Genomic DNA, 18,244 nt, shown 5'->3' with positions numbered 1-18,244 from the left:
ATCCAACCTAAACCTTCCCCACTGCAACTTGAGACCATTACTCTTTGTCCTGTCCTCTTCTACCACTGAGAATAGTCTAGAACCATCCTCTCTGGAACCACCTCTCAGGTAGTTCAAAGTAGCTATCAAATCCCCCCTCATTCTTCTCTTCTGCAGACTAAACAATCCCAGTTCCCTCAGCCTCTCCTCATAAGTCATGTGTTCCAGACCCCTAATCATTTTTGTTGCCCTTCGCTGGACTCTCTCCAATTTATCCACATCCTTCTTGTAGTGTGGGGCCCAAAACTGGACACAGTACTCCAGATGAGGCCTCACCAATGTCGAATAGAGGGGAACGATCACGTCCCTCGATCTGCTCGCTATGCCCCTACTTATACATCCCAAAATGCCATTGGCCTTCTTGGCAACAAGGGCACACTGCTGACTCATATCCAGCTTCTCGTCCACTGTCATCCCTAGGCCCTTTTCCGCAGAACTGCTGCCTAGCCATTCGGTCCCTAGTCTGTAGCTGTGCATTGGGTTCTTCCGTCCTAAGTGCAGGACCCTGCACTTATCCTTATTGAACCTCATCAGGTTTCTTTTGGCCCAATCCTCCAATTTGTCTAGGTCCCTCTGTATCCTATCCCTGCCCTCCAGCGTATCTACCACTCCTCCCAGTTTAGTATCATCCGCAAATTTGCTGAGAGTGCAATCCACACCATCCTCCAGATCATTTATGAAGATATTGAACAAAACCGGCCCCAGGACCGACCCCTGGGGCACTCCACTTGACACCGGCTGCCAACTAGACATGGAGCCATTGGTCACTACCCTTTGAGCCCGACAGTCTAGCCAACTTTCTACCCACCTTATAGTGCATTCATCCAGCCCATACTTCTTTAACTTGCTGACAAGAATACTGTGGGAGACCGTGTCAAAAGCTTTGCTAAAGTCAAGAAACAATACATCCACTGCTTTCCCTTCATCCACAGAATCAGTAATCTCATCATAGAAGGCGATTAGATTAGTCAGGCATGACCTACCCTTGGTGAATCCATGCTGACTGTTCCTGATCACTTTCCTCTCGTGTAAGTGCTTCAGGATTGATTCCTTGAGGACCTGCTCCATGATTTTTCCGGGGACTGAGGTGAGGCTGACTGGCCTGTAGTTCCCAGGATCCTCCTCCTTCCCTTTTTTAAAGATTGGCACTACATTAGCCTTTTTCCAGTCATCTGGGACTTCCCCCGTTCGCCACGAGTTTTGAAAGATAGTGGCCAATGGCTCTGCAATCACATCCGCCAATTCCTTTAGCACTCTCGGATGCAACTCGTCCGGCCCCATGGACTTGTGCACGTCCAGCTTTTCTAAATAGTCCCTAACCACCTCTTTCTCCACAGAGGGCTGGCCATCTACTCCCCATGTTGTGATGCCCAGCGCAGCAGTCTGGGAGCTGTCCTTGTTAGTGAAGACAGAGGCAAAAAAAGCATTGAGCACATTAGCTTTTTCCACATCCTCTGTCACTAGGTTGCCTCCCTCATTCAGTAAGGGGCCCACACTTTCCTTGGCTTTCATCTTGTTGCCAACATACCTGAAGAAACCCTTCTTGTTACTCTTGACATCTCTTGCTAGCTGCAGCTCCAGGTGCGATTTGGCCCTCCTGATTTCATTCCTACATGCCCGAGCAATATTTTTATACTCTTCCCTGGTCATATGTCCAACCTTCCACTTCTTGTAAGCTGCTTTTTTATGTTTAAGATCCGCTAGGATTTCACCGTTAAGCCAAGCTGGTCGCCTGCCATATTTACTATTCTTTCGACTCATCGGGATGGTTTGTCCCTGTAACCTCAACAGGGATTCCTTGAAATACAGCCAGCTCTCCTGGACTCCTTTCCCCTTCATGTTAGTCCCCCAGGGGATCCTACCCATCCGCTCCCTGAGGGAGTCGAAGTCTGCTTTCCTGAAGTCCAGGGTCCGTATCCTGCTGCTTACCTTTCTTCCCTGTGTCAGGATCCTGAACTCAACCAACTCATGATCACTGCCTCCCAGATTCCCGTCCACTTTTGCTTCCCCCACTAATTCTTCCCTGTTTGTGAGCAGCAGGTCAAGAAAAGCTCCCCCCCAGTTGGCTCGTCTAGCACTTGCACCAGGAAATTGTCCCCTACGCTTTCCAAAAACTTCCTGGATTGTCTATGCACCGCTGTATTGCTCTCCCAGCAAATATCAGGAAAATTAGTCACCCATGAGAACCAGGGCATGCGATCTAGTAGCTTCTGCGAGTTGCCGGAAGAAAGCCTCATCCACCTCATCCCCCTGGTCCGGGATGAGTGTACATTTCCAAAAGGGCTTTTAAAAAAATGGGTTACCATCCACATTATCATTTTTCAGATAAGAAATTCTGAGATGCAGAGAGAAGATATGACTTGGCCAAGGTCACACAGCTTGAAGAAGCTTATGTTTCTTGGTGTGAGCACTTATATTGCATAGAGCAATGTATCTGGTTTTTTTTCTTCTTTTTTAAGTCAGAGGTGCCGTTTGGCTTTCAAAGTATCCAGGACCTTAAATTCCATGCAAAATGATTTCTTTGAAAGGTCAGGAGCCCCACCCTGCAGCTTTTCTTGTGGCATTAAGTATGGGGTAATTGAAGGAGGAAATAAAAATGAGCTGGCACTGCTGAATCACTGCAGAGATCTAAATCTAAATGAATTGTCAGGTGTGTGGGCAAAGCACAACTCAGGAGATTTACACTGTCGTTGCTGACGGGGTGGGGCAAGGATGGCATGAGAGAGCTTCTACTATAAAGGAGGAGGGAGAGTAGGAAAGTTGACTGAAAGGATGGTAAAATGAAAGTAAAAATAGCTTTTAGTGGTTGTCTGGCTATTGAATCTAGACCTGGAAGGATATTGATAAATTGGAGAGAGTTCAGGGAAGAGCCTCAAGAATGATTAAAAAATTTGAAAATATGTCTTAGAGTGAAAGAACTTAGTCTATTTAGCTTAACAAAGAAAAAGTTAAGGGGTGACTTGATTACAGGCTGTAAGTGTCTATGTGGGGAACAGGTGTTTGATAATGAGCTCTTCAGTGTAGCAGAGAAAGGTATAAGAGGATCCAATGACTGGAAGTTGAATCTAGACACATTCAGACTGGAAAGAAGGTGTAAATCTTTCGTGGTGAGAGTAAGTAACCATTAGAACAATTTACCAAGGGTTGTGGTGGATTCTCTATCCCTGATAATTTTAAAATCAAGATTGGATGTCTTTCTGAAAGACCTGCTCTAGGAATTATTTTGGGGGAAGTTCTGCCCACTTCTTGTTCACAGTGTCACCTGAAAGTGAGAACCAGTGTTCTCATGGCACTGTTGTAGCCGGCGTTGCAAGGTATTTACATGCCAGATACGCTAAACATTCATATGCCCCTTCGTGCTTCGGCCACCATTCCAGGGGACATGTTTCCATGCTGATGACGTTCATTTAAAAAAAATGCATTAATTAAATTTGTGACTGAACTCCTTGGGGAAGAATTATATGTCTCTGGCTCTATTTTACCCTCATTCTGCCATATATTTCATGTTATAGTAGTCTCGGATGATGACTGAGCACATCTTGTTCGTTTTAAGAACACTTTCACTGCAGATTTGACAATATGTAAAGAAGGTACCAATGTGAGATTTCTAAAGCACTTGACCCAAAGTTTAAGAATCTGAATTGCCTTCCAAAATCTGAGAGGGATGAGGTGTCTTACAAAAGTCTTAAAAGAGCAACACTCCGAAGTAGAAACTACAGTACCAAACCACCAAAAAAGAAAATCAGCCTTCTGCTAGTGGCATCTGAGTCAGATGATGAAAATGAACATTCATCAGTCCGCACTGCTTTGGATTGTTATCGAGCAGAACTCATCAGCATGGACGTGTGTCCTCTGGAATGGTGGTTGAAGCATGAAGGGACATATGAATCTTTAGTATATCTGGCATATAAATACCTTGCGCCGCCGGCTACAACAATGCCATGAGAAGACCGGTTCTCACTTTGTAAACAAGAAGTGGGCAGCATTATCTCCTGTAAATGTAAACAAACTTGTTTGTCTGAGCGATTGGCTGAACAAGGAGTAGGACTGAGTGGACTTGTAGGCTCTAAAGTTTTGCATTGTTTTTGAGTGCAGTTATGTAACAAAATATATACATTTGTAAGTTGCACTTTCACGATAAAGAGATTGCACTACAGTACTTGTATGAGGTGAATTGAAAAATACTGTTTCTTTTGTTTATCATTTTTACAGTGCAAGTATTTGTAATAATAATATAAAGTGAGCAGTGTGCACTTTCTATTCTGTGTTGTAATTGAAATCTATATATTTGCAAATGTAGAAAACATCCAAAAATTTTTAATTTCATTTGGTATTCTGTTTAACAATGTGATTTAAAACTGCGATTAATCACGATTAATTTTTTAAATCACGATTAATTTTTTTGAGTTAATCGTGTGAGTTAACTGCGATTAATCAACAGCCCTAATAAAAACCCTTAATGTTGAGACTGGTAAGCTCCTCAGGGCAGGGTCAGTTTCCTTTTGCAGTGTTGCCAACCCTAACTGTTCAAAAATCATGAGATTGGCTTTAAAAGAATGAGATTATGTAAAAATAATAGATTTGTATCTGTCTTCTGCCTTTTGAGCCTTTAGCACACGTGGGGCCACATTTTGAAGCTTTCTCCACAGTCACAAGGGCTAGAAACTTACTTTTTCTTTAAGAATGAAGGCTGAAATCACATATCCACTTGACTCCAGGAGCTGGGACTTTAAGAAAAACAACAATTATGAGACTCATGATAAAATCATGAGAGTTGGCAACACTGCTTCTGTGAGTTCTCCACAATGCTAGCCACCCTGCTAGTGCTCAACATACCATAAAAAATGGTAGCTGTTTCTAACTAGCATCTGCTCTTCGGTCAGATCCTGCTTCTCCGTGAACTAGCTGGCTAGGCCGAATTACAGGGAGTCAAGTAAATTACTCAGTCTCTTATTGGAGAGTTAGCACCTTAACGTATCCTGGCTCCTGTGTTTTTGCTCTAACTTGAGAACAAAGCTTCACCGATTCTTGACAGCTTCTACAGTTACATCGTTTCTTAACCACAGACGATAAAGCACTTGTGACAGATGAGATATTGGTTTTTCCTCCTGTTTCATCATGTCCTCACTCATAGAATCATAGAATATCAGGGTTGGAAGGAACCTCAGGAGGTCATCTAGTCCAACCCCCCTGCTCAAAGCAGGACCAATCCCCAACTAAATCACTCCTGACGTCTCCCTTCAAATCTTCGCATCTTCCCTCGTGCTGCTGCTTATTCCTGAAACAGTTTAAGGACCTTACCAAGAGACATTGGATCATCCATACTGGTGTGCTTACATGGCACTTTCTTGTATTGTTCTGTACCCACTCGTGGCTTTAGCTTGTGAGCTCTGTGCGGCAGGGATTACACTCTTTGTGAGGCACATTGGCCAGCTGTGCTCATGTGCATCTTAGTGCACTATATAAATTATAGTAATAAAATCCCGGTAGATCAATAAATCTGTTTGGATTTATAGGCATTGGCATTTCCTCATCCTCTTCTGGTCACTGTTACTAAATATATCTGCATTGCCATATGCCTTTGCAGACTTTAAAAAATTGCAGAGTTTATCATTTTGAATTAGGTGAACTCTGGGAATGACAGTACCAAAGGGAAGTGAGGACCGGGGTAACTGCGAAGAAGGTACTAACCAAAACTTGTGTGAAGCATTGAAGTTTTGAGAATAGGGCATGAGGAAGTGAAGCAGCATGTAGTGGAGCAGTTGTCAGCTGTCAAAAGTGAGCCCCTAGAAATTAATTTTGAAGAGGTATTGAAGGCAGAAAGTTAGGACGCTTCGCCTTCTGGAAGAAGAAGGCTACCCTTGGGCTAAGGGCAGCCTGAAAAAAATTTTGAGGACTGCAAATAGGAGTAGACCAAATGGATGAAATTCTGTGGTCTGTGCTATGTGGGAGATCAGACTTAAATGACTGTGATTGTCTCTTCTGTCTTTAAAATCTATGAGCATTGGACACAAGGGTGGAGGTCGGTAGAGACAGAGGTAGAAAAACAGGTAGGGGACGAGTACAGGTATTTGATGCTGAAAGGTACAGCGAGCTGGTGAAGGGACTGAAGGTGTGATCTGCCAAATGGTGGGTGAGGCTGTTGCACAGATTGAAGTAGGAGGAAGTAAGAGCTGAGGAGGCTAGAAAGGAGAAGGGTACAATAATCTAGGTGAGAGAGAAGCAAGGAGAGAGCCAGGTTTTCAGCAATGGTGAGGGAAAAGGAGACTTTATGCTCTAATGAAGGACAGTGGAGGGCAACGAAAATGCTTAGGGGGCTGGGGCACATGACTTACGAGGAGAGGCTGAGGGAACTGGGGTTATTTAGTCTGCAGAAGAGGAAAGTGAGGGGGCATTTGATAGCAGCCTTCAACTACCTGAAGGCCAGTGTTCTGCCTGTGGGACAGATGTCAACCCTTATCCATGAATCCCATCATCTTTCCTACCGGGGAATGACCCATGGAAACTATAGGTCTCAGCATGCCAAGCTCCATCTTGCTCAGAGTGGGAAGGCTGCTCAGATCAAACTGGAGCATGGTTCATTAAGAGCTGTGATCTCTAAAGACCGTCCCACCTCCCTCCTTGCTAATGTCCGTAGCTGTAACCTCCTCTTGGCAAGTTGGCCATGCAGTTGGCGGCTGGGAAAAGTCTGACATTGACCCTGGTTCAGGCTGTCACTAGAGAGCACTAGAAGCTGTTATTTCAAGGCAAGAACTACTGTCACCAGATCTGTAATCAGTACTGCAGTTTGCGTTCCATTCCATCCCCCACTGTCCCACTTTCTCTGAAACACCCAGCCCCTGAAATAATCTTCTCCTAGTGTAATCCCTGAACAGACTGCCTCTTCCTTCCACTGTTCACCCTAGGCATGCTCACCCTGGGCACACACTTTTTCTCCCTTCCTCCGCTCTCTGCACCCTTCTCTCTACCTCCTCAATTCCCAGTTTCATGCCTCACTTCCCCCCCTCCCCTCCCCCCCGGCAGGGTCTAAACTCAGTTTTCTCAGCCTGACTGGGATTAAGTGGAAACACCGCATGGCTGCTTTGGGTCATGACTCCCAATCTCTCTCCTTTCAATACCATGGAGAGAGGCAGCACTAGAGGGAGTGGGAGCCATGCTCAGGAGCAACCAAGGAACCAGTGAGGCGGCTTCACTTTATCCCTAAAAGGCTGAAGAACTGGGAGCAGATATTCTATGGTAAGAGGGCTGGGAAGGGCTTTTTCCCTCCTCCCAGAGCGGGAGGTTTGGAGTCCTTTCTTTCAGGTCCAACAGCAGTTAGTTTGGCAGCCATTCACTAATGCCAAGTGTTCAGCATGGGCAGGACCTAGACCCTTGTGCACAGAGGTACTGGCCAGGTAGAGTTATTCCACACTACGAAGTATGTGGTCTCTGCAGAAAAGGTGTGACAATACTGTGCATTTCTGCCCCACATCTGTTGTTGTTTGTTGATTGATAATTTATAGTGCCTATACGTGTGCTGATTGCTTCAGAGAAAACAGATCCGTCCCCCAGAGAGCTTACAATCCAAGGGATTGTCATGACATGTGAGGGTATAACGTACACAAGGGACGGAGTAAGGTAGGACACTGGTTAAGTGGTGGTTCAGCTGTGCATACATAAGTCTTGTCTTGTTTTGTTTTTAAAAAAGTTTAAAGTGGTCACGTTTTGTAGGTGCTGGTGTGGAAATGTGTCTTTTGGAGGGATCGGAATCCTGTGAGGCCCGTGATTTGGTTGTCATTTTGGAAGGGTGCCCCAGGTATAAGGGGAAGCTTGCAGAAGGCGTGGAAACATTTATGAAAGAAGGCAAGAGGTGTCCCAGCTGATCTCTCTGGCAGAGTGCTTGGGATGGTCACCAGGAGACCGGGTCAGAAATGTAGGCGAGGATGTGTGATCTAAGTCCTTAAAAGCAAGAACAAGAAGATCACCTACAAAATGAATTCCAGCTCACAAGTGAATTTCCCAGGCCACACAGCATGTCTTTGTCAGAGCTGGGCCTGGAACCCTTTCTGAAGACCCACTTCGTCCAGGAGGCCCCCAACTGCAAAAAAAAAAAAAAAAAAAAAGTAAGAACGCATATGATTCTATTTGGTATATACACTCAGTTCTCTGCACTCCCGGCACATCTTGTCTTTCTGTACCTCCTAGACTACAAACTCTGGGTGGGGAGTACTTTGTGTTTCTGTTGCTTGCCCTGTCTGAGCACCTTGCTGCTCTCCTGATTGGCAGTCCTGTACTGTAACCACAAGGATAGCCGCCTTGGCACCGTGCAAAGGAGAGGAACTAGTTAGCGATGATGGCTTGTTAAGCAGATATGTGACTAAAAGGTGACACAGACTTTCTTAACAGCTCCTCTGCTACCACTCACTGAAAAACAGGAAATGTCTGTATCCCCAGTGCAAGGGCTCTGACTTAATTCTAGTTATATGGATCAGCTCTGAAGCTAATTACCCCCTTACGGAGTAATTTCAACTGTGTATTTTCCTTCATAGAAAGACATTTTAAGGAAAAACCCCTAGAGAATCAGGCAATACTGTTTTTATAATCCTCCAAGGAACTTTAATTCCTGATTTTACGTGACCAAAGAGGTACAAGTAAAGGTTCCCATAGGTCCATATTATTTTCAGATTTCAAAATACATGTGTTTTCCTCATCCTTTAGAAACCAAGCCCTGCTGCTGACACGGCTTCCTCTGCTAATCTTGGCCAGAAATCTTTTCCGTCTTTTGGGTATTTTCAAGTGCATTACGGCATCATTCCTCCCAACTGCTTATCTCAACAGAATCTCCCCACGCCCCCATCCTCTGATATCCTTGCTTGTGATTTGGCTACCCGAGTGCACTGCCGTGTGTCCCATCCAGTCCATGTAACTGGTGCCGTATCTGACCGTGGGGAGCAGACAGAAATCCTTCTCTTCAACCAACAATTGAAGAGGGTTTGGTGTTCTAGAGTCTGACTAAAAGGATTAACAGTTATGTCGAAAACAGACACATTCCAGGTGCAGCTGAACAGTATCTGCAGAATCACATGCAGGTAACACAATTGCCCCTAGAAGCAGGGTCTGTTCTCAGTGCATCTTTAATTCCATGGGGGAATAAAGCGACATTATTGCAAACTTAAACATCAGGAAATGAAAAAGCTGAGGCTGCCTTATAATTCTGCCACTGTGGTATGGTCATCTTTAATTGTATGGTCACATATTTCCCAAATAATATATCCTCTGGTTTATCTGCAACACAAATTTGTGTGAACCTGCAGTACTATATGTGCCAGTTAAACAGTTCCTGTAAGTCATTTATATGATAAGGACACAGACTTGGAGAAAACTCTACAGGTGAAATATTACAGCATAGTGAAAATGTGTGCTTGGGCTGTATAAGATGATTGTATGCTGTTCAAGGCAGGGGCCATGTCTTTCTATGCCTTTATACAGCACATGTAACAATGAGATCTTCCATCCTGATTGGGGTCTCTGCATGCTACTGCAATACGAGTAATAAAGAATTCAGGGCTGTCTAGCCCTGACTAGAAGGCTATACTGGACCATTGTAGCATTGAAATTAGTGTAAGTGTACAGGGATGTCAAGATTAATCTGAGGTGATCTGTGTGTATCTAGGGTTGTAATTGTATTTGAAAAATAGTATGTGGTCATGTTATTGAAGACTATCATAATGCATATGTACAAAGGGACTTGACTGAGCTAAGGCTGCATGCTCATCCTTAACCCGGATATCTTTGGAACACTCAACCTTGCCAACTTAAGGCTGCATAAATGTAAGGTCTTGGTATTTACATAATACTTTCTACTTCTTCCCTTGGAGGATCTCAAAGCACTTTGCAAACATTTAATTAATGAAAAACTTACAACTCCCTTGTGAGTCAGTTAAGGAATTTTAGACCCGTTTTACAGCTGGATAGCCTGAAGCACAGATCGAGTAAGTGACTTCTTGTTCAAGACTGCACTGTGAGTCGATAGCAGAGCTAGGAATGGCGCATGGGAGACCTGGCCCTCCCTGTCCTGTGCTCTGATTACCAGACCATATTTCCTCTATTATTATGCAAGGCGAGAACACACTGATTAGGACTTCTAAATAAGTCCCTTGGAAGAGGGAAGATGAGGTCACTGTTTGGATCTCTGTATTGTACGAGTAGAGGAATCCAAAGGGAAATATCTTCCTTAGCCTTGTTTATTAAATCTAACACACAGCTGTAATTTACAAGGAAATGAATAGGAAGAGGAATTTTGTGACCTCAGCTGTGTAGGTACAGTGGATTGGGATGTCACCAGAATGTCTAGGTGTCTTGCTTTCCTTTTCATAGCTTGGTTATTACTGTATGCAGTGCATTAATGTACCCTCTTTTTCCCTCTCTTTATCCCCCAAACATCTTCCCCGTCATGTTATGTTACATGTTATCTCCTCCCACTGTGTTCACCTTTGGGTTTACATATCCTGCCCTGCTAGGCCACGATTTGCCTGCTGCCATTGTTTGTTTACACTGCAATACGTGCGGTTCTACTCTGAAAAGTGGTTCTGTAAGAACAGCACTATGAGGTTCCATAAGAACTTTCTGTGTCACCGTATCACATTTGCTAAGTAAATATTCAAAAAATGTTTGTCCTAACTGCCAGTGCTGTTGGCCCAGCATGGGATCTGAAAGTAAAGCGTGTCCTCTGTGGCTCTTATATCACCAGTAATTAAAATCTTTCTGGCCAAATTTTTATCTGGTGCACCTGTGCAACTCTGGAATCTTCAAATTCTCCCATGAGTTACGTCTGTGTTCAGTGGTGTTGAACAGGTGTAACTGAAGGCAAAATTTGGCTGTGCACTTGGAGTTTACTTACATTTCTGTTATGAAGCATGAGCCAGATTAGAATCCAGCTCAGTCTCTGAGAGCTGTGTATGCTCTTTAGGACTGAGAAGAGTGATCAGCAATAAAAATGTATTCTTTCTAAAATAAGAAAATAGAATTCTGGATACATAGGATTCACATTGTTGAGTAAGAGGGCATCTTCCTGGTTTTAACTGAAACCCCATTTGAATTTAAAGAGAAATAAAAGCTGAAATTGTCTGTTTGCTGAGATCTTTGGCACAAGCTCTTGGCAGAAAGTTTAACACCCTTTTAACTGAAGTGCCTCATTTCTGAATTCAGGAGGAAAAAAGACTTAATAAATACAACAGCATATTTATATACGATAAATGTGCAGGAGAGTGTCTAAATAATGTCTTGGAATCCACATTTTGGACTGTTACTTAAAAACAAAGTAATTTTAGATTTATACAGTGAGACTTTTTATAATGAAGTGCTCTTTTGTTTTCTTGTCTAAAAACTGCTGTATAAGCAGGGAGTCGCTATAATAGGCAAAGACCTCTCTGGAAAAGATCCCTCGTCTTGTACACCGTAGCAGTCGTGGCAGCACCTCTTTTCACCCTCTCCATTTGCAGAGATGAAGCAATTCTAGCAAAACTGGTTCCTCTCACTCCTGGCAGGAGACAGCTGCATCAAGGCTGGAAGTCTGATTCCTCCTTTCCCCTTCTTCTATAGGTTACTCCCGAACCCCTGTCCTTGTCTGCTTAGTCAGAACAGAGGGGTGGGAGAAGGAGATGATGCCTGTGGAATACAACATTTAGCATCTAACTGGTGGATAACACATTTTCCAAGGTGTCTAGCACAGTAGAATCTGCTTATAGTAAAGCTATAGTGGTTACAGTAACCAGAATGAACGTCCTTTTCAGACATGCTGCCACCATTCAGAATTCTAATTCTGCTTCACAATAAATGGAATTTTCACGCTTGAAGTTTACTTGTAAGTGGGTTCTACAGTTTAGGATTAATGTATATATGCCATTACATCCTGCTTTGATTAATGTACATATGCCATTACATCCTGCTTCGGTCCTGCTTTGAGCAGGGGGTTGGACTAGATGACCTCCTGAGGTCCCTTCCAACCCTGATATTCTATGATTCTATGATCCTTGTAATGTAACATGAGGGTCCAAGAGGAAGTGAAGGAGAACAATGAATAGCAGAAAAGGAACAAAATATTAGGGAAAGAAAACACTGAAAGTTTGAGATCTTTCTTCTGGATAATAGGGTCTGTGGTATTCATGTGGATGGAATATATGGGCCAAAGATGTTAGCATAACCCAGTTACTGTCTAACAGTAAATAGTGTTAAACATGGGAGAATTGGCTACAGAACTATGGGAACAGTTTTTAAAAAATATCGTGCTTAAACTAAAAACACCACTGTGCATTACTTGCTGTGTTGTCTGATTGGTCCCGATCCTGCAAACAATTATGCACATGCCTAGCTCAAGTGTCTGCAGTCTACACCCCTGATCCTACAAGCTCCTCAGAGCAGAGACCTTGTCATCTTTAAGGTCTATAAAGTGCCATGCACATCTGTTTATTTGCTGTGCTTCTTTACATCAGCGTTGGACCTGGGGGTCGAAAGACACTAGTCAGCCATGAGCTTTTCCTTGCCTGCCAAGTTTTACTCCCTCTAGGGGAGGGGTACAAACTCATCTCTGCAATGAGGACCTAAAGTAGCAGTCATGAAACCAGATTCTCTAAATCTGATTGGTACAGTTCCTCAAGAAGGAAATCACTTCTCCACTCTGACAGAGCAAAGATTCAGGAGGTAGGATTCATAGGTTTTTAGGGCCAGAAGGAATCATGTAATCTGACGTCCTGTAACACAGACCATAGATATACTCAGTAATTTCTGCACCAATCCCAATTTCTGTTATTTAGGAGCGCATCTATTAAAAATAGGGCTGCCAAGCAATTAAAAAAATTAATTGCAATTAATCGCGTGATTAAAAAATTAACCATGCTCTTAAACAATAATAGAATATCATTTATTTAAATATTTGTGGATCCCAACAAGTGCGGACCGATGCGTGTTCATTTTCATCATCTGAGTCAGATGCCACCAGCATAAGGTTGATTTTCTTTTTTGGTGGTTTGGGTTCTGTAGTTTCCACAACAGTGTTGCTCTTTTAAGACTTCTGAAAGCATGCTCCACACCTCGTCCCTCTCAGATTTTTCACGGCACTTCAGATTCTTAAATCTTGGGTTGGGTGCTGTTGGTATCTTTTGAAATTTCACATTGGTACCTTCTTTGCATTCTGTCAAATCTGCAATGAAAATGTTCTTTAAAAGAACAACGTGATGGGTCATCATCTGAGATTACTTTAACACAAAATGTATTACAGAATGCAGATAAAACAGAGCAGGAGACATACAATTCTCCCCCAAGGAGTTCAGTCACATTTAATTAACACACTATTTTTTTAATGAGCGTCATCAGCATGGAAGCATGTCCTCTGGAATGGTGGCCGAAGCATGAAGGGGAATATGAATGTTTAGCATATCTGGCATGTAAATACCTTCCAATGCCTGCTATGAAAGTGCCATGCGAACGCTTGTTCTCACTTTCAGATGACATTGTAAATAAGAAGCGGGCAACAATTCTCTCCTGTAAATGTAAACAAACATGTTTCTTCTAGTGATTGGCTGAACAAGAAGTAGGACTGAGTGGACATTTTATGCTGTTTTGTGTTTGAGTGCAGTTATGTAACCAAAAAAAAAATCTACATTTGTAAGTTGCATTTTTATGATAGAGATCACAGTCTAGTACTTGTATGAGGTGAATTGAAAAATACTGTTTATTTTATCATTTTTACAGTGCAAATATTTGTAATAAAAAAATATAAAGTGAGCATTGTCCACTTTGTATTGTGTGTTGTAATTGAAATCAATATATTTGATGTAGAAGAACATCCAAAAATATTTAATAAATGTCAATTGGTATTCTGTTGTTTAACACTGTGATTAAAACTGAGATTAATCATGATTAATTTTTTTTGTTAATTGCATGTTAACTTCAATTAATCGACAGCCCTAAATAAAAATATGTTCAACCTTATTCTACTATGCCATCCTCAGTGCCACTATACTTTTTATTCCATGCCATTCTGATAGTCATGTAAGTGACAACTCCTGTTAAGTCACATAACAGGGAAGCTGAGATGTGGGGAGATAAAGTGACTCGACCAAGGTGTCGTAGTGAGTCAGTGGCAGAGGCTGAACTAGAATCCGGATTTTTCTGACTCCCGATCTTGTCCTTGAAGCATTAAGAACAGTTGTCTCTCCTGTTCAGAGTTCATGAACCTATTTGAACTAACACAAGATCCACTGTTGCTTACATAGTAACCACTAGTTATTTTTACTACCTCACTTTTCCTCCTAGAAACATGTGGGACCCAGTTTTTCTGTCTGGACTTCTGTGCTACTAACTCAGCTCTTACTCTCCTCTGCTGTTGTCAAGTTTCTGTGTGTCTTTTAACAACTGTCCCGTTCCCTACCAAAGGTGGCTGCATTTCAGCGGTGGGTGAAATATTTCCTATACATAGTTGGTAACTCACTTTGGGCTGAAAGGTGCTAGGGAAGTATAAGGTAACCTGGGGGGAAATCCTGACCCCACTGAAGTCAATTGGCCTTTTGCCACTGACTTCAGGGGATCCAGGATTTCACACTATAAGGTTGTTATTCTGCTAACCTATTATTGAAATCAGCTTTGTGGTTTTTTTAAAAAAAGTAAAAAAATTGAATATCAGTAAATGGTTAGCGCTTCAAAGTATGTATCTTAGTATGCAAAATATTAAGTAATTCTGCATCTCACCTTTCTAGAGGTTGCAGAGAAGCCATGTGTATAGTTCTAGGATGTTTCCATGGTTTCTTAATCAGGTAAAACATAGAAGGGGAGGAGGAACATTTCTGGCACTTAACAGCCCTTCCAGATGATTTACGATTTTACATAAGCTTTCCCTAAACTGAAGGGGGCTTTTTAGGGTTGGCACCTTCTTCCCTGTCTCCATGCCCTGCTAGTTTTGTGTTCAGTGGCCCATGGTTATTAAAATTCTTATCAATACAGGAATTTCTGTGGAGTGTGCTTGTTTTCTGGGATCACAAATACCTTCTGAAGTTAACGGCTTAGCCAAAGAACAAGTTTCTGTGCCATATTTTTAAAAATAAATGGATACAGTTCAATTAATATACACATTCAATTACAGTAATTAAATTGTCAGAATCAGAACTTGCCAAGGGAATTAACAAACCCTTTCCTGGTTTGCCCCAGGGTTATTGGCGCTCTGTCCCTGAGGACATTTTGTATATCAGCGAGGGCCAGTTTTGGCTAGTGTCCATTGCTGAGAAAACTGGGAGACCGTTTGTCATTTTGTAGAGCAAGGTGTCAAAATCATCTTGCAGGTAGATGGAAAAAGAAAGTGACCCGTTTAAATTTGCCTTACCAGGGCAGCTATTTTTGATCTGCACCAGTATTGCTTGGTAGGACTCAAATTGGAAGGTACCTTGTTAAAAAGACTGAGCTGTGCTAACAATCTAACAATTTATTCTGTGGATTCTGCCTTGTCAAACTTTTCCTGCATCTTCCCCCATCAAATGTAGAAAAATTATGAGGAGGTGAGGGGGGAGGAGCTTTAAATAACATTTCTTAATGACAGAGTCCTACTGTTGCATTAACTGTGCTCAAATTCCCCCTTTAAAACAAGGTGTATTCCTAGAGGAAAAAGTACCTAATTTTTTTAAGTGCCCACACAAACATTACTGGAATCTCAAGTGTAACGTTATTTTAGTTCCACTAGAATAACTCTCTTGAAAGCAGATATGAGGAAGTAGCCACTCTTGGTGCATCGCTAATGACACAAACCTGCAAATTCTTGCTCACACGGGTAAAGATTATGGACATGAGTAAAGACCTGTACCTGGAAATCCTCACTTAAAAACTTAGAAAACCCCACTTCAGCTAGCCAGTTAAATATCATACCCTAAAGAGGACTGAGACCACTCATGTATGCCACCAAACAATAACTACAATATTTGAGATCAGTGGTTTTGTATTCTCCCCATTCACTGCTGCCCTTCACCCTGTGCAGCAGTTTAAATCGATGTGGCTATAAAATGCTAGCTACCATTCTGATTTGATTGCATTTTACACCCACTTTGCTCTGGTACAAGATAAGAACGGCCATACTGGGTCAGATCAAGGGTCCAGCTAGCCTAGTATCCCGTCTTCTGACAATGGCCAATGCCAAGTGCTTCAGAGGGAATGAACAGAACAGGCAGTCATCCAGTGATCCATCCCCTACTGTCCACTCACAGCTTCTGGCAGTCAGAGGCTATGGACACCCAGAGCATGGGGTTGCATCCATGACCATTTTGGCTAATAGCCATTGATGGACCTCTCCTCCAGGAACTTACTTAATTCTTTTTTTGAACCCCATTACACTTTTGGCCTTCACAACATCGCCTGGCAATGAGTTCCACATGTTGACTGTGTGTTGTGTGAAGAAATACTTTAGTTTGTTTTAAATGGCTGCCTATTAATTTCTTCGGGTGGCCCCTGGTTCTCGTGTTATGTGAAGAAGTAAATAATACTTCCTTATTTGCTTTGTCCACACCAGTCGTCATTTTATAGATCTATATTATATCGCCCCTTAGTTGTATCCTTTCCAAGCTGAAAATTTTTAATCTCTCCTCAGATGGAAGCTGTTCCATACCCTTAATCATATTTGTTGTCCTTCCCTGTATCTTTTCCAATTATAATATATCTTTTTTGAGATGGGGTGACCAGAACTGCCTGAAATATTCAATGTGTAGGTATGCTGTAGATTTATATAGTGGCATTATGATATTTACTGTCTTATTATCTATCTCTTTCCTAATAATTCTCAACGTTAGGTTAGCTTTCTTGACTGCCGCTACACATTGAGTGGATGTTTTCAGAGAGTTATCCACAATGACTCCAAGATCTCTTTCTTGTTTGTTTGTAAATAATGGACACCTTAACAAGCTTTGTATTTTCAACCTAGTTTATTTCTATCGCTTTATGAAAAAGTTAATCCTTTTCTTAATCCCGTATGTCCATTACTCAACTCGGCGATTTTTTGCTTCTTATTTTATATATATAGTCTAGACACAGTATCGCTTCTCAAACTATGCACTTGCAGAACCTCTGAGTTCAGCAGTGGTTCTTGGTGTGAAAGCCTTGCTAAATCTGGCCTATAATGGAGTTTGTTCTTTTCTGATAGTTTTTCTGTGTGTATAATATATATTCTATTAAGGGAACCGTAAGGTTGCAAAGTCAAGCACTCAAAAGTTAAGAAATGCCAGAATTAAGGTTGCTTGAGCATTATTGAAAAATGTATTATTTTCCCCCTAGCCTCGTTCTCAGAAACAGTGAGCCATTTTTGCTGAAATCTCCCCAGAATGTTCAGCCTGAGGCGGGCTCATGACATGGAAAATGTTAGCCTGGCAAAGTTAGAAAAAACAGAAAATGGTCTTGTAATGAGAAGTGTCAGGCAACCTTAATGAAATATCTTTAGTATGGTACTATGGTCAAGTGGGAACACCTAGCGTGAAATGATATGAAACAGTTATGAAAGAACTTTTCAAATGATCACAGGTGTTAGATGAGATTTGTTACCTCAATCTCCTCCTGCCAGTGCTGGAGTGTTCCCTACAACATATGTTCTGGTGCTTTAGTATCTTCCGGGGATGAGGTTTCCACCTTTTCCCTTGGGAGACTGTGCCACAGATTAATAGAGCTCACTCTATATTTTTTTCCTCACCACTTTGCATCTTGTGGAGACATATGTACCTGTGCAAAGTGGGTGTAATACACTCCTCTGATTTGGGAGCATTTAAAACATGCTTTGCATTTACATTGAGTAGGTGTAGATGACAGCATATGGTGCAAACCAATAAAGAATAACCAATAAAGGCCCCCCTAAGTCTAAATTTTCCTTGCCTTAATTTTATCTTCTTATTCCTCAGTATACCTCCTTGTGTGATACCAGAATATTGGCAATGTTCACAAAAACTGTAGTATGTTCTCTCCTTTCCCTTGCCAGTTTAAGAGGGTTGGTTGGTTGGTTGGTTCCCTCTTCCCTTCACACTGCACTAATTGCTAGATCCTATTCCCACTGAAATCCATGAGACTTCTGCCATGACTTTCAGAGTAGGGTTTAGGGTTTGACCCTATATGCTTTTTCTTGTTTTCTCTCTTCAGATGTTGAAATGCAAAAAACCTTTAAATCCATATGCTGAAAATCTTTTCCCTGATCACCTTTAAATTATTTCCC

General features: G+C 42.1%; 1 protein-coding gene across 2 annotated transcripts in view; it reads left to right on the top strand.

Moving 5' to 3' along the window:
• PINX1 (PIN2 (TERF1) interacting telomerase inhibitor 1) overlaps positions 1-18,244 on the top strand; it is an 84,804-nt gene that overhangs the window by 62,360 nt on the left and 4,200 nt on the right. The gene's annotated exons all lie outside the window — the stretch shown is intronic.

This window comes from Natator depressus, chromosome 3 (assembly GCF_965152275.1).
Source record: "Natator depressus isolate rNatDep1 chromosome 3, rNatDep2.hap1, whole genome shotgun sequence".
NCBI classification, from domain to species: domain Eukaryota; kingdom Metazoa; phylum Chordata; order Testudines; family Cheloniidae; genus Natator; species Natator depressus.
This window is presented reverse-complemented; position numbering and strand designations above follow the sequence as displayed.